Source organism: Staurois parvus, unplaced genomic scaffold (assembly GCF_062004578.1).
Source record: "Staurois parvus isolate SC_StPar_1 unplaced genomic scaffold, SC_StPar_1.0 ptg000243l, whole genome shotgun sequence".
In the NCBI taxonomy this organism is placed as follows: domain Eukaryota; kingdom Metazoa; phylum Chordata; class Amphibia; order Anura; family Ranidae; genus Staurois; species Staurois parvus.
Genome location: NW_028318039.1, coordinates 9,176,707 through 9,204,597, shown reverse-complemented (window position 1 = coordinate 9,204,597; position 27,891 = coordinate 9,176,707).

Here is a 27,891-nt window from a genome sequence, read left to right as displayed (position 1 = left end):
GGATTGCAGTGCTTTAAGAAATGGGCCACGGAAGTCAAATTTCGCAAAGGTATGAAACATGTACAGCCAAGCTAACCTGTGAAATGCTTTTTGGTTGTCCAGGCTTAACAAAAGAGTGGGGTGTGAGATTTGTTTACCAGATCTATTATAGTTCTTCTGGTGTCATCATCCGCATTCTTGGCCAGGAGGAAGCTCACTTGGTCCCTATATATTAGTTTATGTAAGAGTTTAGTGAGTCTGTTAGCTAATACGTTTGTAACTTTTGTAATACTTTTGTTTAACACTGAATATTTTGTAGTCAGAGTTTAACAAAGCTATGGGACAATAGTTGTCTGGGTGGTATAGGTCCTTACCAGGCTTCAAGATTACTGAGATATACAAATGCATAAAATCATTATGTGGTCAAACTCTTTCAGGAGGGAGTGAAATAGATCAAGTAAGTGGGGGGGGGGTAGAATGTCAAAATAGATATATAGTATGAGTAGGGAAAACTGTCAGGCACGGGGGATTTGTACGTAGGAAAATGTTTTATAACATTTAAGAGTTCTTCCATAGAGATATCTGTATTTAAGGATCTGATGTCAGAAGGTGATAATTGTGGTAAATGTAATGAGTCAAAAAATGCATTAAAGGCATTTATTTGGAAGGTGGGATGTGTATCGTGGGCAAGGCAGTTATAAAGCTTTTGGTAGTATTCCCCAAATATCGTAGCCATGGTGTGAGGATCATATGTGGGGGTGCCATCAGATTGGGTTAAGTGGTCTGTAAGGGAAGAAGGATTTTGTGATTTTAGTTTGTTCATCAGCATATGGTGTGGTTTGTTAGAGAACTCATACATTTTTTGCCTAGCCCAGACGAGGGATTGGGCTGTTTTGTGGAGGTCAAGAGCTTTAAGTTGATCCTATATATAGGTGACCTGGTTTAAATGGAGAATAGAAGGCTTAGTAAATAGTTGGTTCTCTGCTTTAGATAGTTGGCATAATAAGGATTGCCTAGCCTGGAGGGAATATTTTTATAAATGAGCACCAATGGAGATACATAAGCCTTTAATGGTAACCTTATGGGCTTCCCACAGGGTAGAGGCTGATTCTACTGAACCTTCATGTAGGTGAAAATATTTTTCTAGACCCAGAGACAATTTCACTCGAACATGATCCATCTGAAGAAAGTTTTTGGTAAGGCGCCAATGACACACCCTGAGAGTAGAGTTAGAACGAAGCATGGTCTGACCCTGTAATCAGATTAATCTCCAATGAAACCAGAAAAGGTATCATGGGCATGGTAACAAAAAAGCAATCCAGTCTAGAGTACATCTTATGTGGATTAGAGTAAAATGTGAATTGTCTGTGGTGAGGGTGTTTAATCCTCCAAGCGTCAAAAAGGCGGTGCACTCTAATTAATTTGTGAAAAGCAGTAGAAGTAGAACAGAGCCTTTTTCGACGGCATGGAGGAGAGCAATATTAATCTATCTTTAGAGGGCAACAAGACCAGGTTAAAGTTTCCTCCAACTGTCGGAGGAGACTTTATGGAGTCGAGACCAAACAAAACTTGTCTAAGGTTTGAGAAAGAAATTGGATTTGACCAGAGTTGGGAGCATATAAATTCAAATAATTTGGATGCAGAGACGCATTGGATGCCTTTGTGGTGATTTTGTTATAGATGGGCATCACATGCATCCCTGTACCTTTAAGGAGGGATGGGCTCCTCCAGGCACACCTGCCCTTAAGCTATTCATTGATATATGTGCTTCAACTATGGAGGCTCTGGAACATTTAGAGCTAGGTTCACAGTATACAGAGGACCCTTGACGCAGGACTATGGCTTGAGCATGTATTTGCACATGTGTGCAAACAAAACCCTCTGTTTGTAACACAAACTGTTAGATGGTCAAATTGGTTGTTTTGCAGGCTGGCTGGTAAGTGCTGCTGTTTGTGATGTGCATTGCCCTTCCATTTGCACCTTACTGCTAAGACTGGTTGTATGATGGAACTGTTGCCATTTTTTTGTGCAGGGAAGCCAGGTGATCCAGGCAGTCTTGGCCATTTGGGAGTTTTAGAGAACCTCTTCTTCTTAGATTTGGTTAGCATCCAGATGAGAGTGGATGAAGGCCTAGAAGCAGCAGGTGATTGCAACATGGTGTCGTCCGGTGGGAGGCCCAAAGTTTTGAAAAAGGCCTTCCGCTTCATGCAGTTCTCGGAGAAGAAATTGAGAATTGTCCTTGGTGACAGTAAGTTTAATTGGAAACCCCCAGCAATAAGTGATGCGGTGCTGATGGAAATGGGTAGTGACTGGCCTAATATTGCGCGTCTTAGCCAAGATAATAGGAGATAAGTTACTAAGATAGCTGAACATTATAATGACACTAATAATCTGAATGCTAAAAATATATTTAATGTGTCACACCACTTTAGGTAAAAACATGATTGTAATATGAACTTTATTTCTTTTTTTTGCATAGAAAGCGTTAATATATCTGCCAAAAGGGGAGCCATGTGTACTCTACTGTAGTGGAAAGTCTGGTAGATACACACCCTGGACTCCAGAGCACCTTCTGGTCTTAACCATAAATTGGACCTGGACTTATTTTTACAGATTACACTGACAGTTTGCAGTAGACCTGATATTCTGATCACTGGTGCAATGCTTTTCAGACTTCTGAAGCAACAAATAGTAGACACACATTTTTTTTACCCACAAAAAAAGTGCATTTATTATTTTTTGTTAAAAAATCAACTTACCGTATTTCCCGGCGTATAAGACGACTTTTCAACCCCTGAAAATCTTCTGAAAAGTCGGGGGTCGTCTTATACGCCGGTGCGAGCCGGTGTCAGGGCGGCACTTTTTCGAGTGGCGGCGTGGTGCCGCCCCCCCCCTTCCTCCAATGGACACAAAGTACAGGGGTGGACAGAGGGGCTGCCGTACCTTACCTGGCTCCGGTCCCACGACGATCCGGTCCAGGAAGCACGGCTGCTCCTTCTTTCAGTTCGGCCGCTCGATGGTCACGCGGCCGCTCGGCTCCGTCTCCTCACCGGTGATTGGGCGCCAGCACTGGAAAGGCACACAGGCGACCAATCACTGGCGAGGAGGCGGAGCCGAGCGGCCCGGCGAAAATCGAGTGGCCGAACTGGAAGAAGGAGCAGTCGCTCCTCTCCCCCACTGACACTAACGATGGGGCACTATTCCTCCTCCACACTGACACCAACGATGAGGCACTATTCCTCCCCCACTGACACCAACGATGAGGCACTGTTCCTCCCCCACTGACACCAACGATGAGGCACTGTTCTCCCCACTGATACCAACGATGGGGCACTATTCCTCCCACTGACACCAATGATGGGGCACTATTCTCCCCACTGATACCAACGATGGGGCACTATTCTCCCCACTGACACCAACGATGGGGCACTATTCCTCCCACTGATACCAATGATGGGGCACTATTCTCCCCACTGATACCAATGATGGGGCACTATTCTCCCCACTGACACCAACGATGGGGCACTATTCCTCCCACTGATACCAATGATGGGGCACTATTCTCCCCACTGATACCAATGATGGAGCACTATTCCTCCCACTGACACCTATGATGGGGCACTATTCCTCCCACTGATACCAATGATGGGGCACTATTCCTCCCACTGACACCAATGATGGGGCACTATTCCTCCCACTGATACCAATGATGGGACACTATTCCTCCCACTGACACCAATGATGGGGCACTATTCCTCCCACTGACACCAATGATGGGGCACTATTCCTCCCACTGACACCAATGATGGGGCACTATTCCTCCCACTGATACCAATGATGGGGCACTATTCCTCCCACTGACACCAATGATGGGGCACTATTCCTCCCACTGATACCAATGATGGGGCACGATTCTTCCCACTGACACCAATGATGGGGCACTATTCCTCCCACTGACTAATGATGGGGCACTATTCCTCCCACTGACTAATGATGGGGCACTATTCCTCACACACTGACACTAATGATGGGGCACCATCATTGGTGTCAGTGGGAGGAATAGTGTCTCATTGGTATCAGTGGGAGGAATAGTGCCCCATCATTGGTGTCAGTGGATGAAATAGTGCCCCATCATTGGTGTCAGTGGGAGGAGTAGTGCCTCATCATTGGTGTCAGTGGGAGGAATAGCACCCCATCATTGGAATACCATACTGAAATAGCATACCATATTGAAATCAAATCTGATGTTTTTTCATTTTTATTTGGTGTGCGTTGGAAGAGGGGTAGTCTTATACGGCGAGTATAGCTCAAACCCTATATTTTAACAGGAAAAGTAGGGGGTCGTCTTATACGCCCAGTCGTCTTATACGCCGGAAAATACGGTAAACGTTAAAATGCAGATTCACAATTTTGCAATGGTGAACGTGCAAAGTAAACATTTTGTAATAATGTGTGGTGAGTGGGCAGAGAATGCCACATTCACCATATTTATACGGGGGCATTAGGGCACTAAGTACCTTTTCCAAATAAGAAAAAAATGCTGGTGAATGTAGGTTAATGTTGCTTAACCGAGTGAATATGCAAGGGAATCTTTCTGTTTTTGTTTAAATACAGTGAATGTATCAACAGTAAATATGTAGTGAATGTTTGAGAAATGTACAGTGAATATCACATCCAGTGTTTAACAGATATAAACCTAGTGTAATTTAAAAATGTATTTTTTTTTTTCCCAAAAAAAAGAGGTGTTTATTGAAAACCAAACACACAGATTGATACAAGACAGAATAAAATTTCAAACGGGTTGAACATAGGGCATATGGCAAAACATATATCATACAGAAGAGCATGAAATCCAATGCAGAAATGAACAAATTGGATGAGTAAAACCACGACAAGGTTGTGCCTGCAATATTCCAGTGTGCTTGTCAAACGGTTAGAGCAAGGAGGCACCAGGCGTTCTACATTAATGTCTCAAAGTATGGTGCTATGGAGGAAAGGAGGGTGCGTACAGTATCTAAGCAGAAGTCCATACTACAGGTTTGAGATAGTGGAGGTGGCGGAGAGCGTATATGGGAGTAAATTGTCATGGAAATCGCTAATGGGAAAGGAGATAAGATGTTGACATCATGCCTAATGCTCTGCGGGATAATTATCTGGAGCTTGGACAAGCATAAGAGAGGAGAAAAAAAAAAGAGGAAGGAGAGAAGCGCAAAGGAAAGAAAGAGAAAGAAAAGGAAAGAAAGAGAAAGAAAAGGGGAAGAAAGAAAAAAAAAAAAGGGGGGGGGGAGGGAAACACGTAGGTAGAAGAGAGTGAGGGAAGGGGTGACTGCAAAAATTATTTGATCATCAATACGGGTCATATCAGGTGCGGTAGAAGTCTAAATTAACATTAGTGTCAAATAAATGTGGGATGTACACGGAGGAGGGGGAGCATGTTGACCACCATCGGGTCAAATACAACTGAGTTACAACAGTAGGGAATCTAAGTCAATTCAAACAGGTTGGTCCATCAGAGATCGATATGCGGGGGTAGTCAGAAAATGAGTCCAACAGGCCCAAGTGTGGGAAAATTTTGTAGGGGTATCAAGTGCAGTCGCAATCAGTTCTTCCATAACTGCCGTTTTTCCCACTCGGGTGAGCCAATCGCGTATAGAAGGGGGGCGTGTGGAACCCCACAGGACAGGGATGCAGAGTCTGGCTGCATTGATCATGTGCATAGCTAAGGATTTGAAATACTGCCCCCCGGAAAGGGAAGAGTGGTGGAGGAGGAATTGAGCCGGAGAGAAATCCACAGGCAAGGTTGTTACAGACACCACTAGCCTGTGCACTTCTTGCCAAAACGGTTGCAGAACAGAGCAAGACCACCAGATGTGAAGGAATGATCCATCTGAGGTCCCACATCTCCAACAACTGTCGGGGAAAGCGGGGTTGAACCGATGAATTTTCCAAGGGGTTCGGTACCATCTCGAGGCTATTTTGTAGCCATTTTCCTGAGTCGAAACGTTGAGGGAGCATTTATGAGAATGCTTAAATACCCGGTCCCAGTCTAAGTCCAATAGGTTAGTTTCAAGATCTCTATTCCACGCTCGACATGATGGGAGGGAGTCATAAGTCCGATTCTCCAGTAGGAGGGGATAGATCTCCGAGATCAGGTGCTTACGTGGTTCAGCTTTAGCGCAGATAGTTTCAAAAGGGGTAAGAGAACGGCCCCAGTCGAAAGGGGGTTTCAGTGAAAGCAGATAGTGTCTAATCTGAAAATATGCCCAAAAAGGGAAATTGCGGACACCTAGACTTTCAGTCAGTTCTCTGAGTGTTTTCACCTTGCCTTTGTGGAGAAAATGTTTCACCAAGATCTGTTCATGGGGCCAAAATTTCAGTAAGAAGTCCTTGTGCATTCCTGGAGGGAAATCAGGATTGAGACGAATAGAGGTTAACGGGTTGGGAGTTTCGGAGATGGATGCAAATTTACAGGCCACGCGAAAAGTTTTTAAGGTAGGCCCCACCAAAGGGTGAGTGATAAGGGAATGAGGCGTGTGCTGCTGCAGAAGCCAAGGAATCGATGCCAGGGGTAAGGGTGAGCATGCATCTTCTATATATATCCAGTCCTTGGAGGCAGTGTGAACGTGCCAATCAACTACCCGTGAAAGGTGACATGCCCAGTAGTAGCGGTGAAAGTCAGGGAAGCCAATTCCACCTCTAAGCTTAGGAAGGGAGAAAGCAATGCGCGGACGCTTATGATGCCATAGGAATGATGAGCAAAGTCTTTTGCACGACATAAAAAAGACAAGGGGTAAATGAATTGGCAATGTTTGGAAGAGATATAGAAGGCGAGGAAGTATATTCATTTTGATTATTGCTGCCCTTCCAAACCAAGAGAAGGAAGGACGATGCCATTTATCAAGGTCTTCCTGCAGAGAGCGCAGAGCGGGAAGGAAATTTTTCACATAGAGGTCGTCCAGATTACGGGTGAGCTGAATACCGAGATAGGTTAAGGATTCCTTTTCCCAATGGAATGGGAATTGGAGCTCACAGGAGGAGACAAGCTCAGCAGGCAGGGTAATGTTAAGGGCAGCAGACTTGGAGAAGTTAATTTTAAAATTTGATAAGAATCTGAAGAGGGCAAAATCCTTCAGTAGGTTGGGCAAGGTGATGTGAGGATCAGCAAGAAATAGGAGAATATCGTCTGCGTAGGCTGCGAGCTTGTAATCTTTGTCCGCCACCCTAATCCCCTTGATATCGGAATTCGAGCGAATTTTCCGTAGCAAAGGTTCAAGGGAGAGGACAAACAGGAGCGGGGAGAGGGGGCATCCTTGCCGTGTGCCATTCCTTAGATGAAAGGAATTTGATAAATGACCGTTCACCCCTACTCGATGTGTCGGATCGGAGTATAGGGCCATTATGAAGTTAAGCATCTTCTCGCCTAAACCCAGTGCTACTAGAGATGCCTTCAGGAAGTCCCACGCAATCCTATCGAAGGCCTTTTCTGCATCCAGGGAGAGAAAAAAACCAGGAGAGTTAGACTTATGGAGCCAATGGTTAAGGTTAAGGGCCTTAATGGTATTGTCCCTTGCTTCTCTCCCAGGGACAAAACCCACTTGGTCTAGGTCAATCAGGGAGGGGAGCAGGGGAAGAAGACGATTAGCGATGATCTTCGCGAATAACTTGATGTCCACATTCAGCAAGGAAATGGGTCTGTAATTAGAGACCTGGGTGGTATCTTTCCCACTTTTAGGGATAACTGTGATGTGAGCCTCCAAAAGGCGGTTTTGCGATCGGGAAGGATGAGAGAGAGTATTAAAAGCCAAAAGAAATGGGACACTCAGGATATCCAGGAAAGATTTATAATAAGCTACTGGAAAACCATCAGGGCCCGGACTCTTACCCGGTTTCATCTGTTTTGTCGCGGACTGAAGCTCAGTTAAGGTCAGGTCCCCTTCCATAGCCTGAACCAAATCTTCGGAGAGGGCCACAGGACCGTAAAGGCGAAGGAATTCGGAGATCAAGGAGGTTCTGGACCTGTCTGTATGTATAGGGGGACGTTCCGGAGAGAGATTATATAAATCTCTATAGAAGCGTTCAAAGTGAGAGGCAATATCAGGGTCAGATGTAGCCTCGGTGCCATCAGAGCCCCTGATTTTATGTACTGTCATGCTGGCTCGTTTCTCACGAAGCGCTCTAGCTAGAAATTTCCCGCTCTTATTTGCGAATTTGTAGTACAGTTTTTGTGAAAGAATGTATTTTTTCCTAACAACCTTACCCAATTCCGTAAGAAGTTGTGAGCGAGTATTCGTAAGGTCTGCAAGGGTTGACGCAGCCAGAGTCCGCTTATGCGCTCTCTCCAAGGAGTGAATCCTGTCTGTGAGGAGTCTCAGGCGCTCCTGCTTGGCTCTCTTACGTCTCGACGCAGTAGCCATGAGGATACCCCGTATAACACACTTATGAGCTTCCCACTGCGTGAGGGGAGAGGTGTCTGATGAGCTATTCAAAGAGAAATATTCAATCATCTTAGAGCGGATCTCTTGTTCAATAGCAGCGTCCGCTAGAAGGGAAGCATCCAGACGCCAATATGTTGAGCGTGAGTGAGCAGTGGGGAACCGTAGAGACATAGTGATGGGATGGTGATCTGAGAGAGTCATCGGTTCTATGGTAGCAGCATGGAGGAATGGAAGATCTGATTGCGACAGAAAAAAGTAGTCTATCCTAGAGTATTTGTTGTGTGGCGGAGAGAAAAAAGTGTAGTCCTTGACGGTAGGGTTGAGGATACGCCAGGAGTCGTGTAGTTGCAAGAGCTGTAGTTGTATGCGTATTTGCTTAAGAGCCTTGTAAGGCAAAAAAGAACATCCCGAAGAGGGATCTATCAGAGGGCTCAAAGGTACATTCAAATCACCTCCCAGTATCAGCATCCCTGATTGAAAAGCCGCTAAAGTGGAGGTGAGTGAACGCATAAAAGGGACCTGTTTAATATTGGGCGCATAGACGTTAGCAAGTGTGATTGGTCTGTAGGCAAAGACTCCCTTTATAAGCAGATATCTACCTTCGGGGTCCGCCAGGGAATCTGTTATTTGGAACGGAAGGTGCCTGGCGAACAATATGGCCACCCCCTTTGATTTAGCTAAAGGGTTAGTGGCATGGAGGACCGTAGGAAAGTGGAAATTATATAACTTGAGAATGGAGTCTTGCCGAAAGTGCGTCTCTTGCAGATAGACCACATCTGCTTTCTGTTTGTGTAAATAGGAGAGAAGCATGGAACGTTTTTCCGGAGTGTTCAAACCCTTTACATTTAGTGAGAGGATTTTCAAAGACAAATGACCCGCCATTGAGGTGGAAGAGAGCATGATTGCTATCTAGTGTCGTCTAAGTCAGATGTAACGGTGTACTATGGATCAGGAGGGGGGGGGAAGGAGGAGGGGAGAAGGGGAAAAAAAAAGGGAAAGGGGGGGGGGGAAAGTAGAAGGAAAAAGAAAAGAAAACAGGAGTATGAGAACAGAAAAAGAGGAAAATAGGCAAAAGACGGCTTGGGGAACAGACCCGCTGTTCCACGTGAGAAGAGAGAAAGAAAAAAAAAAAAAATAAAAAAAAAAAAAGAAAGGAAGTTCAGGAAGAAAAAGAGAGAAACGCGGGAAAAAAAAGGGAGAGACCAGAAAAGAGATAATAATAGTAGCCGAATAGAGGAATCAGTATAAGCTCACTGAGCTCACTGTGTGGGGGTCAAAGTCAACGTAGAACTAGGAAGTGAACCATTGCCGGCCGGCAGCCCTCTGTGAGCAATGATGTAGAGGGAAAAAGGAAGGATGCGGGGTACGAAGGGTGCAAATAGTGTCTGGAGTCCTATAGATTAAATAACCAGAAAATGACCACCTGTCCTCTGCGGGGAAAGAAATGTAACGTAACGCTCAAACGGTGAGAACTGGGAGAATGGGCATAGGCACAATATGAGTGGGGGGCCGCGAGACGAGGAGCAACATTACACTATGTGTATAAAAAGTGCACGGACGCTTATAAACCAGGATAGCCTATACTAGTGTGAGATCAAGACTGGTTAGGGACTCAGCATTATGAGTAGAGTAGTGAGGGGCCCTCACAAATATTACAGGCAAACCGTATCATAAGGCGTAAGGAAAACTAGACATCAATAGCAAAACAGGTGAAATCGTGTCATAACAGGCTTAACACACATAAACCCCTAAGCAACCACCGGTGAGGGACCAAGCTTCTTAGGATCAAAACCAGGCATGCAAGCTTAAAATCTGAAATGCGCTAGCTGATATGCATGTAAATATATACACATATACATACACATACACCTACAAATACAAATATAAAAAAAAAAAAAAAAAAAAACCAAAAACCAAAAAAAACCCCCCCCACACACCCATAGAACAAAATGACCTCTGAATCCTCCGAGTAGCAGGGGGGACGAGCATCGCCTCTCCCAATTCAGCCTAGTAAAGGGGACGAGGAGGCGAAAGGGGGATGTGTACGAGGGCGATCGAGGGCGTGATAGTCCTCAGGTGAACCTCGTCAGTCAAAGCAATAGGTAAGGACAACCCGGAGAGAAAAAAGGAGAACTCAAATCCGGATGAACTATCTAGTAGCAGAGGGAGGCGATGCTCATCCACACAGCTAAACTCCATGTACAGTAATTGCCGCTACCAACCCCTATAACTCCACTGCCCATCCCAGCATGCAGTAACCATATCCCCTCAACCCGCCCCCCGAGAGAGAAATTAGGCCACTGACACAATCCCACAAAGAGAATACATTACAAATTAGGCAGAGGCTTCATCCGAAGGACCAAGATGTGCCGGGCAGTCCAAGGTGTAGGGGGAGCGAACAGCGTAATACTGAGCAGTCTCTTGCAGGCCGCGGGACATCTTCAGGGACGTAAGAGTGACGCTCATTTAATATCAGAAGGACGGAGCAGAAGGATGGAAGTCTTCCAGAATGCAGACGGATGGTCAGAGGGCCCAGGAGGCTGTGAAGAGGCGCAGGTCAAGAAACAGCGGGGGGCGGAGAGACTGCCATGGGAAGCTGAGTGTGTCTGAGCGATGACCTGGATGGATCCAAAAAAAAAAAACTGTTCCCCAATGTGGGGGGTGGAACAGGTTTGCATGCGGTCAATGTCCGTTCCCATATCATGTAGGGAGAAGTGAGGAAGCCCTTTAAGTGTATACAGGGCCATAACTGTATGTAAGGTCTGTAGAGCAGAGGATGCCATCCTGGTGGATAAGAGGTATGTGTCGCAAAGTGTAAGTTCAACAGGCATTGATCAGTGCACAAAGAGGTAACTGGAACTTTCGTGGCAAAACTGTAAGAAAGCGTTCGTGGAAGTGGCAAAATATAGGAACCTGGCAAAAACATGCGCCGGAAAGGTATTGCAGAGTGGGGATACCAGACTATTAGAGTTCGCGCCGCGGCTTCCTATGTGCAGGAGAGGCCATCGGGCTGAGGATGGCTGTTGCGCCCCCTGTGGGGAGTCTCGGAGGAGTCGTCGGAGGCATCCGACCTCTACGGTTAGATTGAGCATGCCAATCCATAGCACTGTCCACCGATCCCGGGCCCTGAACTGGTGGCAATCTTATGGAGCTGTACCAGTCAGGTAGGTCAATCAGAGGTATGTCCAGGGAGGAACAAAACAATGGCAATTCTTCAGGGGATCTCAGATTGCATGATTGGCCGTTAGCTTGTACAGAGAGGCAGAACGGGAACCTCCATCTATAAGTGATGTTACGTGATCGGAGCATGTCCAGAAGGGGACGTAATGCACGGCGTTGTTGTAGGGTAATGCTGGATAAATCTTGAAACAGTTGTAATTCTGCACCTTCATATGAAAGATGCCTTCTGTCTCTAGCACATCTGAGGATATCCTCTTTGAGCGGGAAACTTACAAGGCAACAAATGACATCCCTGGGTGGATCTGCGTCTCCCCTCCTAGGGCGAGTCGCTCTGTGTACACGTTCGATGTCAATTGGGGTTGCTGGCGGGCGACCAAGGAGGTCATTAAATATGGCCATTACCGCTTCGGGGATATCGTTAGTTTCCACTGATTCTGGGAGACCACGAATTCTAATGTTATGTCTGCGGCCACGGTTGTCTAGATCCTCAACATGTCTGCAAAGTTCTCTGATAGTAGAAGTGTGCCTCACTGAATTTTGTCGTATGTCTAAAATGGCAGATTTGTTTTGCCTGGAGGTGGATTCCACCTGCTCCATGCGTGAGCCCATGGCCCTTATATCCTCCCTTAAATCTCCAAGGGCATTAGTGAGCGTGGCAGACAGGGTGGCCTTGATGTCTGCTGCCACTGCATGAAGATCCCTTAAGGACAGGGACTGGGATGCAGGATGGATGTCATGGTGAGGCACTGTGTCCGGAGCAGCCGACAAGGCAGAGCAGGAGGGAGCTGCTATATCAGTGGCAGCAGAGGGAGGGGGCGAGGGGGATGCAGAGGGAGAAGGAGATGGCTGCGGCCCTTCCCTCCGCTGCTGGGAGCGGAAGAGCTCCTGTATATGCCGCCCCTGCGCTCCCTGGCTGCGTGGGGATCGTGATCGGGCACCGGCTGATGTCCGGTCCGACTTCCCCATAGTGAGACAGCACTCACTCACCCCGCTCCTCCGTAAGGCGGTGTAGAGGGATCCGGCCGGCGGGAGCTCTCTCTCTAAGCGGCCATCATCCAGCCGCGGCAGACCACGCCCCCTTAAAAATGTATTTTAACATTTTTTTTTAAGAGAAATCTTTTTTTTTTCCAATACATTTTGCTGCAGTTTTATACAAAGCACTCTGACTAAATACAAGTGGCTGGGAGGTGCTGCTTTTTTTTTTCTTTCTTTCCTTTTTTTTTTAACATTACAGCTTGCAACAGAATAAAGCACAAACAGCTGCTATAAATACGAGAAAAAACAAATGTTGGAAAATGTGTCATATGTTGATGCTAGAAATGAACCTCAATTGGGTCGAGCATGGGTTTGAGGTGAACCCAGTTGATTTGTGATGTGTGGAAATGTCAAACTAGTGTGGCCTTTCATCACCATAGCAATCAGCTATCAATAATGCACTTCCCAGCCTTTGAGCAAAGTTCAGGTGGCTTAGAATGGCCAATAATGTAGGCTTTGTTATGTGCCAACACCCTCACTATAAAAGTCTGAGTTCCCAGCAGCCATATTTTCAATATGCCTAAATGTGATAGGGATGCAACTGTCATGGAATGCAGCTGACAAAGTGCATAGGGACATATTAGTGTAAGTCTTGTAGGCTCTGGTCTCCTAAAGTAATTAAATGCCCCTTAGGTAGCAAAATTCTGTGGGGTTGAGGAGGTAGGGAAGGATTACTGTATGTCCTGTAGATTTTTACAGCCTCTCAGCATCCAATACAGTCATATTGGGTTACATTATTTTTTTTTTACAGGGCATATTTCTTATTTTTTTTCTGCCTGCATTTTTTTTCACAGCCTGTCCTTGACCAAATGCATGTCACTGATAACCAGCTGTTCTCAGATCATATTTCCTAATTAACAGCACTAGTGAATAAACATAAAAAACAACAAAAATCAAATACTTATATTATAGTGAATTTACATCAGTGAATTCCAAACAATGAAGATAAATAATAAAGAATTAAAGTGTCTGATAATTGTGCGGTAATGCAACGCTGCACCCAAATTAAATTTACATCCTTTTTTTCCCAAGAATTTAGCTTTTTTTAGGTGGTATTTGATGGCCTGTGTGTTTTTTATTTTTTGCGCTATAAAAAAAAAGACCGACAATTTTGAGAAAAAAACAATATTTTTGACTTTTTGCTATTAAACATGTCCAGTATAAAAAGATCAAATTTCATCATAAATTTAGGTCAAAATGTATTCTGCTACATGTCTTTGCTAAAAAAAATCCCAATACTTGTAAATTAATTGGTTTACGTGAAAGTAATAGCATTTACAAATTGCAGTATATATACTAGGATTTGTTTTTTTTTTATTTTTACTAGTAATGGCGGCGATCAGTGGGATTGCGGCGAACATTCTGACACTGGAGGGAACTGACTTGGTGTCACTGACATCCCCAGTGACACCAATACAGTGATCAGTGCTAAAAAAGCATTGACACTGTACTAATGGCACTGGACAGGAAGGGGTTAACATGAGGGGTGATCAAAGGGGCGGTGTCTGTGTGCTTCACTGTATGCTGTGCACTGCCATCGAAAGCAGTGTGCCTGAGCTGACAGGGAGGAGAACTATTAGTAAACAAAACAGTTCTCCTTCCTGTTGGAGATCCTGGGTAGTCACCTGGCACGCACCCCCTATCTGGAAATGGAAAATCACATATATACATGATTTTGCGCACCCAGACCACCCTGTAGCAGTATTTCTGCTATAGGGCAGTTGGAAAGCGGTTAAAGTCTCTTCTCCAAAAGTGTATACAGTGCAGAGTGCAATCTATGTTGCGATAATGCACCATGATGTGAAAAAACTCTGCCACTTCTACATATAGATGTCAGAGCCTCTTACCAGACCAGGTGGACCATAAAATTATAAATGGTCATAAAGCACTCAGCTCAAAGATATGCAGTCACAATCCCATCATAGCAGGCCAGTGGCTGTAAAGGATGAAACTCCAAAATGGACAAACCATTAGAATGTGAAAGTAATGGCACTATGCGCCCAAATAGGATTCCACAACAGTGGATCAATGGCCATAATATAAAAAAAAAAAAAAACCCAGCATACATAGTGAAGTATGCCAAAAAAATCCTTTATTCCTTAAATTCCTGTTCTGCTATGATGGGATTAAATGCCAAAAGAGATTCTGATACAAGATATGATATGGCCGAATCCCCCTGAAGACGTCTGTATGACGAAACATGTAGGGCATGGCTTGTATTTGTGATGCTATGTTGGTCAGCGTGTTGCCTGCCAAGTTGAGCGTCTTTCCATACTGGAGCCATCAGCTTGCCATATCGCCATTTATGTAAGCACAGTGCTTTTTATCTTGTATCAGAATCTTTTTTGGTATTTGAATTGTTTTTTTATTATTTTTATGTTTATATACTAGCACTGTTATTTTGTTTCTTTGGTGTCACAGTGATTAACAACTGCTTTATTTTTTCTTTTTTATCTTAGCAGATATATTTTTTATTTTATCATATTTCCTAATTGTTGGTAGCTGCAATTTTGTAATAGCCTTTAAAAAAGTGTTATCTTTTCCTTTGGGAAGGCATGTGATATGATGGTATACAGACATCTACTTTAATAAATTGCACTTGATTTCTTTAAATTGCAGTACTGGGATGAATTTACTCATATTACCTACCTGTGTGCACAGATCCATGCACCCAAACATCCTTTTAGAGACCAGTATCTGTCTGCCACAACTGGTTGATGGGATCGTTTATAGCCTGTCAACTTGTGCTTTAATTATTGACCACTGACGATCTTTGGAGGGCCTTATCCAATAGACTGTATTACTATATATAGTTTTAATTGCATTCAGTTTTTCATGAACATTGCTGTTAGGATTATGCATACTAATGTTATAAGACTAATGACTCTTTTTGGAGAGGGGTCATCATTGTATAATACGGTGACTGTATTTGCTCTATATAAACAGAGAATGGATCTGGAGTTTGGATTTCATATGTAGATATGAAATGACAGAAATCCTTTATGGTTTTGGAGTTTTGAATTTTTGTTTTTTGTTTTAACTTGTTGCTTGTTTCCTTTAGATAATAGTCTCAGGTGTGGCTGTAATATTTTAAATGCTTCTTTTATATTGTGAATTTACAAAAAAGAACGCAAGTGCTCTATAAATAAAGAAAATATAGATGCTGCGCTCTATCAAGACCTATTACCTGTATATAGTATAAAAACTGTATTTGCATTAAATCTCTAATAGCTGCATGATCTCTTATGCGTAACCATACATGACTGTAATGCCAATCAATACCTAAACATGTGTTGATAATAATGAATAAATGAAAAAATATATATCAAAATCGGTGATAAAAAAAATAAATAAATAAATAAAAGTCTGTGCAAAATTATTCAAATTTGTGTCCTTCGATGATTAAATAAATAATCCAATTAATAAATAAATATCAAAAATAAAAATTGAAAAATATGGAAAATAAATAAAAGGTAAAAATTCAATGAATTTTGTGCAAAAACGCAAAACAAACTTGGTGCAGAGTTCAGCAGGGATGAAATATCTGTGTGTTCTCCTTCCAATCAGCCTGAGGTGATGCAGGTGAAGGTTGCAGACAGAGGGCTACTATGTAAGCCTGAATGGTCATATGGATCTCTCCCTCCTCAGATCTGTCCTTGATCCAGCCCTTTAAGCATTCCAGTGCTCGCCGTGTAAGGATGCATGGTGATGTCATTGCCCCTCCCCAACACTTATCTCCACAGGGATTCGTGGCTTCGTCCAGGGGATGTAGTACATACTACTTGATAGTCAGTTCTCCAATTTTCAGCATCTTGATAGTCAGTTCTCCAATTTTCAGCATCTTAGCTACCTTTTCTATTACAAAATCTGCATCAGGCAGTTAATACTGACTATCCATCAAATAACTTTTTTTTTTTTGCATCATTTGAAAGAACAAAAAAGTGCAAGTACAGCCACCTAAACCTTCTTACATTCCATCACTCACATTTACCAAATTCCCCTATCTCCGAACACAAATTAAAATGTAGGTATGAACTGGTTAGGTCTATTCACTCCCTGGTCATCATCTACTGCAATTCCCTCCTCTTTGGTTTACCTTTAAATCTACTATTCCCTCTTAAATCCATAATAAATACTGCTGCCAGACTCATCTACTTTACCAATGTAAATTTAGAATACTAACAACAACTTACAAGGCCATCCACAACTTGGCACCCAGCTACATCCCTACAGTAATTTAGGTTAAATTGGAAGCTATACACCCTTGAAGAGGAGGAGGAGAAAAAGGTGCATTAGCAAGAAAGTGGCTGGTTTGATTCTGGGAAGGATTGATTCATTTTCAGCATATTGTCTACTCTTTAATTCCTGTCCCTCTAATGTGATATTCCAATGTAAGGGTATACATGGGTCAACAGGTAATGAATTCTGACAGGACTCAATTAGCCTGTTAGCTAAAAGGGCAGGGTAGAGGTATGTTATACACGTCCATGTTTACATTTATCTACAGGGTAGAGTGAGGGGATGAGCCTGACTATTAACAGAAACTCACCTCCACATTTAAAGCAGATATTAACCAATATGCAGGGTTTGCTTTATATAAGGCAGATATTTTGGCAAACGTTGATATGACACACTTAGAGAATAATAAATGGCATTGACTAAATGTCATCTTAAAGCTGAAAAACATGGACTTTATAGGCATATACACTTCAGAAACCTCTGTTTTAAAAATGTCATCTTTATTACAATAATTTTTCCATAGCACTGCTATTGGTCTCTGTGCCTCCCCGCTGTACTCAATTTTTAAATGCACATTGCACATTATTGCACATTATTGCACATTGTTAGTGATCATCTTTTTAACATTTAGAGATAATTGTTATTTATTATCTACTGTATGTACATATGATAAAAATGTATTTTCATTTTTTTACACACAGGTGAAACTCGAAAAATTAAAATATTGTGCAAAAGTTCATTTATTTCAGTAATGCAACATAAAAGGTGAAACTAATATATGAGATAGACTCATTACATGCAGAGCAAGATAGTTCAAGCCATGATGTGTCATAATTGTGATGATTATGGCTTACAGCTCATGAAAACCCCAAATCCACAATCTCAGAAAATTAGAATATTACATGCAATCAATAAAACAAGGATTGTACATAGAACAATATCGGACCTCTGAAAAGTGTAAGCATGCATATGTACTCAGTACTTGGTTTGGGTCCCTTTTGCAGCAATCACTGCCTCAGTGCGGCGTGGCATGAAAGCTATTATCCTGTGGCACAGCTGAGGTGTTATGGAAGACCAGGATGCTTCAATAGCGGCCTTCAGTTCTTCTGCATTGTTCGGTCTCATGTCTCTCATCTTTCTCTTGGCAATGCCCCATAAATTCTCTATGGGGTTCAGGTCAGGCGAGTTTGCTGGCCAATCAAGCACAGTAATCCCATGGTCATTGAACCAGGTTTTGGTGCTTTTGGCAGTGTGGGCAGGTGCCAAGTCCTGCTGGAAAATGAAGTCAGCATCCCCATAAAGCTAGTCTGCGGAAGGAAGCATGAAGTGCTCCAAAATCTCCTGGTAGATGGCTGAGTTGACCCTGGACTTAATGAAGCACAGTGGACCAACACCAGCAGATGACATGGCTCCCCAAATCAACACAGACTGTGGAAACTTCACACTGGACTTCAAGCATCTTGCAGTTTGTGTCTCTCCATTCTTCCTCCATACTCTGGGTCCTTGGTTTCCAAATGAGATGCAAAAGTTGCTCTCATCAGAAAAGAGGATTTTGGACCACTGAGCAACAGACCAGGTCTGTTTTTCTTTAGCCCAGGTAAGACGCTTCTGACGTTGTTTGTTGTTCAGGAGCAGCTTGACAAGAGGAATACAACATTTGAAGCCCATGTCCAGGATCCATCTGTGTGTGGTGGCTCTTGATGCACTGACTCCACTCCTTGTTAGTCCCCAACACTTTTGAATGGTCTTTTCCTGACAATCCTCTCCAGCCGTGGTCATCCCTGCTGCTTGTGCACTTTTTTCTTCCACACTTTTCCCTTCCACATAACTTTATATTAATGTGCTTTGATACAGCACGTTGGGAACATCCAACTTTTTTTGCAATTACCTTTTGAGGCTTTCCCTCCTTATGGAGGGTGTCAATGATGGTTTTCTGCACAACTGTCAGGTCAGCAGTCTTTCCCATGATTGTGATTCCTACTGAACCAGACTGAGAGACCATTTAAAGGCTCAGGAACCCTTTGCAGGTGTTATGGCTTAATTAGCTGATTAGAGTGGGACACTTTGAGCCGAGAATATTGCACCTTTTCACAATATTCTAATTTTCTGAGATTGTGGATTTGGGGTTTTCATGAACTGTAAGCCCTAATCATCACAATTATGACAAATCACAGCTTGAACTATCTTGCTTTGCATGTAATGAGCCTATCTCATATATTAGTTTCACATTTTAAGTTGCATTACTGAAATAAATGAACTTTTGCATGATATTCTAATTTTTTGAGTTTCACCTGTAGATGCACCAATTGAGCTCCTGAGGAAGTGACTTTTTGTCATGAAACACGTAGAGCAAGTCACAATTGAAAATGAAAAAAAAACTGCCATTGGATGAAAACAAGCACTACAGATTTTTCCGGCCCTTGGTTACCAAGTTGGTTAAGTGATTGTAGGGGTAATCTATTCTAATTTTTCAGGGTGCTAAGTTTCATTCTATTGCATGACTTTTGTGATACAAGCCTTGTGGATTGTTGTTCCTCTTTTTAATTGAAAAAATGTTGTAATAAAGATTACATTTTTAAAACAGAGGTTTCTGAAGTTTATGTGCCTATAAAGTCCATGTTTTTTAGCTTTGACATTACATATTGATTATAGAACGCTGCACAAACTGTTAATATAGTTTCCATAGTACCATCCTATGGTTACATTTCCTTTTCTTATTATTGATTGAATGTCCCTGACTATCTACTTCTTTGTAGTGGGCAGACACAGCGATAGCCTAATTCTGGCATGTCATTCCTGATGAATCCCATCTGCAAAAAGCTGGATTAGAGTATAGGATAATCATGAGTTGCCTTTTTCAATTCCATTCTATTGATGCATGCATGTTAGCCATTTACTGTATATGCCTATACATTGTAAGTGATCTATCTATATAGTATATGTACTGTATACACGAGATACTATACATGGACACAAACAGATGAATTTTAATACAAGAAATTATTTTGTTATAGAGGTTCTCATATACTGGTCTGTGGAAGCAGACTATAGTCTAAGAATTGTATAACCAAGTGTCACCAATCTACATATCAATCATGAATGCATCTTGTATGAATTTATAAATAGTGAGAGCAGCAGAATGTAATAACAGATGTAGTAGAAGGCATATACTGTATGTGTATGGATAGATATACTGGTAATTCAGCAGTGCTGTTTTGTATTAATTTTTTAAATATATCTCTTGTATATCTTTTATAGATGTTATTTTAACATACAGTGTGTATAGAGCAAAGTGAGCAAACAGAAGAAAAATCTAAATAAAATCAATAGCTGTGTAGGAAGGTTAAACTGAGTGAGGAATAGCCAAACTCTGCTACTAAGGTGAGATTATGGAAGACAGTTTCATGTCACAGGTCATACACCATGGCAAGAATGAGCACAGCAACAACACGCAACGTAGTTATACTGCATCAGCAAGGTCTCTCCCAGGCAAAGATTTCAAAGCAGACTGGGATTTCAAGATGTGCTGTTCAAGACCTTTTGAAGAAGCACAAAGAAATGGGCAACATTGAGGACTGAAAAAAAAAATTAGCAAAATTGGACATTGGCTTAACCTTCTTCATCTCTACTTATATAGGTATTAGTTTGAATGACACTTTACCAAGAATTGGACAGTTCACTCTAAAATCCTGTATTATAAATTTTTAAAAAAACACATAATATACAAACAATAAATGATGGAATGTTAAAAATGTCACCCATCATATTCCTATACAATATAATTATCTTTAAGGATAAGTTCACCTTTGGGAACATGTTACATCTTTCACCCGTTTATGGGTGGAACAAGTAACATGTTCCCATAGCTGCAGCTGTGCCCATCGCCCCCTCTGACAGATAATATAGGGAGAAATCTGTCAAATTTGAAAACAGTACGGCTGTGCAGGGCTCTGCAACTTCTGTGAATGAATGAACTGCAAGTCCCGACAGCCCTTAGCGTTCATTGAAGCTTCCTGTCAGAATACCTGCTTGGCCGCACATCCTGTACTGCAAGCAGATATTCTGACAGGTCTGTAGGAATCCTGCATGTCATCAACAATCTACAGATCACCAGTGCAATGCTTTCCAGACTCCTATAGACAAAAATAATAAATGCACATTTTTTTACCTGCAAACAAATGTGCATTTATTATTTTTGTCTAAAAGGTGAACGTATCCTTTAAGGGAATTCAGTGGGTCAGATAAAAACACCACTGGTGATTGTCTTTATGAAAAAGTAACACTATGGCCCTGATTCACTATTGGGCGTGGGCGCATATTTATGGGCTTAAGCCCAATTTTCATGGGCGTCCGTCCATTTTTGACCCTGCAACCTAATTCACTATTGAGCAGAGCCCATAAGCAGACGCCCAATCTAATTCACAAAAAGACACACGCCCGGAATCAGACTCACAAAAGCAGACTTGCTAAGAAGCACGTCTAACACCATGAAAAATCACTGTAGAGACATGTTCACTTAGAAATTTGCTTTGCCAAATATCAGGACTTCACTTTAAACAATATCTGCTATTTCCAAGAAAATTAAGAATGTGTTAAAAATCGTTTTTCTCAAGGAAATCGACACAGTAAAAATCTAGATGCCCGTGCAGTGTCTTTGGCAGATAGAACTGAGCATGTGCAGAACACATTTTAGTCCTCTGCCATGGGCGTTTGCTTTTTAGCCACTGACTAATAGTGAATCTGATTGTGGATTCCTCTGACAGCCGGCACTCGGTCGCGACTACTGTGTTTAATAAACAGCATTAAGCATATCTTCATGTAATCTAATTAGATTTCCTTCGTTTTAGTGATTATATTTTTGTTTCTTATCCTTTATAATTATTTCTGTTATGATTTTACTTATTTTGAAGGTCTAGATAAAATTTATTTTGAAAGCTGAATGTAAAAATAAAGGTCAGCAATAAAAAAAAATAAAATAAAAATAACAGCGTGGGTCCCCCCTCTCATCCATACCAAGCCCTTCGGGTCTGGTATGGATATCAAGGGGGAACTCCATGCTGAAATTTAAAAAAAAAACAGCGTGGGTCCCCCTCAATATCCATACCAGACCTTTATCCGAGCATGCAGCCCGGCAGGTCAGGAAAGGGGGGGGGGACGAGCGAGCGCCCCCCCCCTCCTGAACCATACCAGGCCACATGCCCTCAACATGGGGGGGGTGCTTTGGGGCAGGGGGGCTCCCCCCCCCCAAAGCACCCCCCAAAGTATTGCAGGGATTTAGAAACAGTTCTTTAAATAACTGGCGTGGGGTCCCCCCTCCCATCCATACTAAGCCCTTCGGGTCTCGTATGGATGTTAAGGGGTACCTCCACGCTGAAATTAAATAAAAAACAGAATGGGGTACCCCCCAAAATCCATAACACATACTTATCCGAGCATGCAGCCCGGCAGGTCAGGAAAGGGGGGGGGGACGAGCGAGCGCCTCCCCCCCTCCTGAACCATACCAGGCCACATGCCCATACCAAATTATTCAAACATTTGTAAACAGACCAATTAACTGAAATGGTTTGGCATTTGTACCCCAAATATGACGTTCCCTGAGGCGTTGGTAAACCGAGGTACGCCTGTATTAGTATTGCAATCCTTTGTATTGGGATACATAGAACCAACATACATCTGAATTGGCAACATAGCACAACATTTGTGTCACATTGGAGATATCTGGCTAGTTAAACTGACCATGCCCAGGGACCTAGGATTGATTCACAGCACAGAAATACAGGCTGGGTTAGCAATGTAGCTCCGTGGGTTAGTGGTTAGCACTGCTGCCTCACAACTCTAGGGTTGTCGGTTCGAATCCCAACCCCGGCGAGGTAGTAGCATGATCTCCGTGTGTGGCTGTCTTCACATACATGTTCTGGCAACATCTTTGCATTCTGTCTAAATGATCCCTAAAATGTGAATTAGAATGAGGCCTTGTCTGTTGAAACACCTTCAAAGCTGCACCTTATGTGAATGTCATACAATGGTATAAGATAAGGGCCTGAATCACTAATAGATTTGATAATGATGGTTTACACTCCACCCACTTTTGTGAAGGATTTGGCAAGCAAAGAGCTGACAGAGAGAGAGAAGAGTGAGACGAAGAAGAGTGAGCAAGAGATACATATGAAGAGTGATAAAGAGAGACATTCAGAAGAGTGAGCGAGAGAGAAGAGCGAGCCAGTGAGACGAAGAAGAGTGAGCGAGAGAGAAGAGCGAGCCAGTGAGAAGAAGAAGAGTGAGCGAGAGATACATACTGAGGAGTGATAAAGAGAGACATTCAGAAGAGTGAGCGAGAGAGAAAAGACTCGGTTGGTGAATCCACACATCAAACTTGTCACAAATCCTGGCGTGCATTTTTCCCCCAAATGCATAGCAGACCCTTATCCCAGCAGGCAGGTACCGCACGCCTTCAAAGATTTATTTCCTTTGTTGATTTTCCTGCTTCGCTCACACTATATGCAATTGAAAATTACTCTTTAAGTTGCCAATTTTACTGTGTTTTCTAGAGAATTACTAACTAGTTGTGTTTTCAATTGTGTGTAGCATTGCGATTTCTATTTGAGTCTAGATGTTAAATTGCTAATAAATGGCCACAATTCTCAAATACCTTTGAACTCTCGCTGCAACAAATGGTGTATGTTAATACACTCACATTCATTATATCCAATATCAGGTACGATGTCAATGCACAAATCGCACCTGAAATTGCACACCCTGGATGTGACTTGTCATGTGATTGGCATGGCCAGCAGCTTGCTCTTTGCATGGCAAATTGCACCCAATGTTACTGGGGGCCAACACCACTGTCACATCTAATCCGATGCGGCAATTGTCCAACTTACAGTGAAGTTGCACGAGTTCACAATCCAATTGGATGTGAACAGAGCCTACAGTGGCCAATAGGGTGCGACTTGGTCTACGATTTGCAAGTCGCCTGTCATGCCAATTGCATGGCAATCGCAAACAATGTTACTGGGGGCTACCCGGTCACATTAAAGCAGATTTCTAAGTGGTGTTATTGACACCACAGTCACATCATGTGACTTGCATAGAAGTTGCATGATTTCAAAGTCGGGGTACATGGTGATTTCAAGTGCAATTTGCAAGACATTCGACATCGATCTCTCAGCAAATTGCATGAAAAGTAGTGTATTCATTACTCTATTATTACTTGCGGCTCCTACCAAGTTTGAACCACAACAATATGAACGCTCCAATAGCGTGCTCATTGAGTGGGACTTGGCATGTGATTTGCACAACATGCAAGCTGTAAATCATCTGCAAAGTCGCACCCTATTGTCTGCTATTAGAGTGACCACATGGGTGCGTTTCAAACACTGATTTCTATAGTAGTACATGTACTACTTTAGTGGCAATTTGCATAGAGATCTGTGTCAGATGTCTTGAAAATTGCATTGAAATGGTCAACTTTACTGTAAGTTGCATGATTTGTAAATCAGCTTTGCCCAGAGTGTAATGTTTGGTGATGTTTTATTTCTGGAGTGTTTTACCAATTGATGGGAAATTCACCATACTAGTCAAATCGATTTGTCATTTTCAGTATTGCATACAAGATGTGGTCATGTGACTGTCTTAACTCATGCGAGAATCTGGAGGGAATTGTGACCATAGTAGCAATAAAGGTTCCAATTGGGGTTCCCTTTCACATCCCTGCTCAATGTTCTGTTGTATGCTGCACACGTACATTTCACTGTATATATCTTTCTGATTTGTGGGGCCTGTATACCAAGGGTTAATGCAGGTAGGAAGCGGATTCATCAGGTGAAAACACTTTCACTGACCAAACTAAGGTCAGTGGTGGGTGTGGCTTCATTGGGTGTGGGGCCTTGTTTGGCACGCTCCAAATACAACCTAGTTTATATAAAGATGTGCAGTAGGGAGTGATTTGGCCTGTTACTAGGCCGGGTGGTTTGTGACTAAGTCCTTGCTTGTAGTGGTTTGGGGGAGGAAGAGATTTTGTGCTGAATTGCCCCAGACACCACTCAGGCTGTGTTTGGAAGTGGGCTGGAAATGTTTGCATATTTTTGGCCTTGTAAAGTGTGTTTGTGTGTTATTGCACAATGATTGTGTTTTTTTCTCTTTGCATTGAAAGCCTCACACATGTCAATCGTTTTGTTTAAAATCTGCTCTTGTTTTAATTTTGCTTGCTTATTTAGACTCAAATGCTTTTTTCTTACAAACCTGCTGACAAATGTATGTGTAGGGTGTTTGTAGAGGTGGGAGGGGTTTTTTTCACATATGTCTTGTTTTCTTGATATTTTGATGTGTAGACTTTTTTTGTGAATGGATCTTTATACTAAATGATTGTGTAAGTAAACCTTATGTGCACGAAAATGTTACTTGATTCATCTTCCCCTTTGTTTCCTGCTATAACCTGAGCACACACAGTTCATTAGAAGTATCTTTAGATTGTAAGCTCTTATGAGCAGGAGTGTTTTATTTTTGCCACATCAATCCTATTTTTGTGACTCACCAAGATATTGACTGTACCTACTTGTTCCTGCTGACCAAATAAATGAAGATATATTTGATCAATAAATGTTTCACCGATGTTTTTGTGTTTATTTTATGTTCAATATATGAACAACCTTAATAGTTACTTTGTATACTTATATAATCTGCTCAAATGTAGCTTGTAAGAGCGTGAATATGCAAGTGGGTGCAAACTGGCTTTTTCAAAGCCAAACAAAAAAATAAAAAACCTGCTTGCACCACAATATTGTTATGTACTAATGAATATGTCACATTCACTGTGCAGCCAGCTACAGGTTTTCTACAATTTGATTTACAGTAATAAAATAGTCCCCACTGTATGTTGATTTTTGGCCTTTGGCAACAAATATATATTAGCCAAGGTTTAAAAAGAAAAAAATCACTAAAACACACATTCGCGAAAGCTATCATAGTCGTGCATAGAAATGAGCGATCGTGCATAGATATGCGCGATCGTGCACAAATAAACGCCAAACAGGTGTCCCCCATGGCGCACGAGCAGCTATCCTCCTGGAAGTCCGTCATCTGGTGCGCGCGCACCCGGAAGTGGTTGTTGGGAGTGTAAGTGGATGAGAAGTGGTTGGAGGTTTTGTGTTGGTTGAAAATTTTGATAACTTTATTGGCATTTGGACATGGCGAGAGCACAGTTCTCAACTGAGGAGATGATCCTTATATGTGAAGTAACTGTGGCCATTGCAAATATGTTTATAACATGTAAGGGACAAGTAATTGTAATTTTGTGGGTGGGGCCTAGCAGAATCTCACTTGGTGCACATGCTACTTATCTGTACATTAGCTCCTGGGTATTGATGGGTCAATGATATTAACCACTTGCCTACTGGGTACTCATACCCCCTTCCTGTCCTGGCCAATTTTCATCTTTCTGCACTGTTACCCTTTGAATGACAATTGTGCGGTTATGCCACATTGTACCCATCTTAAATTTGTATCAGTTTTTTCAGACAAATAGAGCTTTCTTTGGGTGGTATTGACTTGCTGCTGTGAGTTTCACTTTTTGCTCGATAAACCACAAAATAGCTCATAATGAATAAAAGTCTGTTTATATTATAACATTTGGTAAACTGGTAATTTAGCAACACTGATGTGCGTTGATGAGGCGGCACTGCTGGCCACAGGTGGGCGGAACTGTTGGGTGGCACTGGTGGGCACTGATCATCGGGGCCGACCCCTGCTTTGATAACTGCTGGTTCTCGGCAGTACTTTCCACACATTCTGACAGCGTGATGAAAGTGCAGCCAAGACCCGGCAAATGCATTTCCCGGTGATCAGCGTGTCATTGGACATGGCTGATCACATGGTAAAAAGCCGCTGTGATTGGTCTTTACCACATCACGTGATCAGCTGTGTCCTTAGGACACAGCAATCATGGAGAGCGCGTTCTGCCAGGATGTCATATGACACCCTCCCAGAGCTGCCTGGATGCAGTGTAGCGTTATTCGGCTATCTGCGGTCGCCAAATAGGTAACCAGCTAGGCCTTCATGGCTAATCTTTGAATATCTGGACATGTATACTGCGTATAATGCATTACATTCTACAATGTGTTGGTGTACATGGTATAACAGTGTGCAATGCGTTGCTGGATTCTGCATGACAGTGGACAGCGTATCACAGTGTGCAATGCGTAGCTCCAGCCTGCATGACAGTGTACAGTGCATTACAGTCTACAATGTGTGGGTGTACACGGTATCACAGTGTGCAATGCGTTGCTCCATCCTGCATGACAGAGTACAGTGCATTACAGTCTACAATGTGTGGGTGTACACGGTATCACAGTGTGCAATGCGTTGCTCCATCCTGCATGACAGAGTACAGTGCATTACAGTCTACAATGTGTGGGTGTACACGGTATTACTTTGTACAGAGTATTACAGTGTGCAATGCGTTGTACACTGCAGTGTGCACTAAAGCATTTTACACTCATGCACTGTACACACTAACGCATTTGACATTTCTAGTGTGCAATGCGTTCGTGTGCAATGCCTTGGACAGTACAATGCATTTGCAGTATTGGTGTATGTTTATTAAGCACAGATAATTCATCTGATTTTAGTTATCAAGGAGAAGTCTTCTCTGTCCCCCTGTTTATGAGGTGGAGGACAATTGTTTTCCGAAGAGGAGAGGAGACTTTTTTTCAAGGAGATCTGTATAGATTTCCAGAGATATGTGTAGATGGTTGAGGGGCTGCATGTGATCTCCGGAGATAATTGTGATTAATGATCACCTGAGTTAAACCAGTGAATGAAAAGTGTAAAAAAACATGGATTGAAAATAATCTGCACTGACCACTGTGCTTTGTCAAGCCACATATTGGCACATTCTGGTGTCACACAGATGCGATGTGAAATTTGCAGTGTTTTCTGTGCAAGCGCTGCACCGCATCACAACCGCAACCCCTTCATGCCACCTGCTGCGGCTTTCTAGGTGAAGTTACCAACACACCAATAT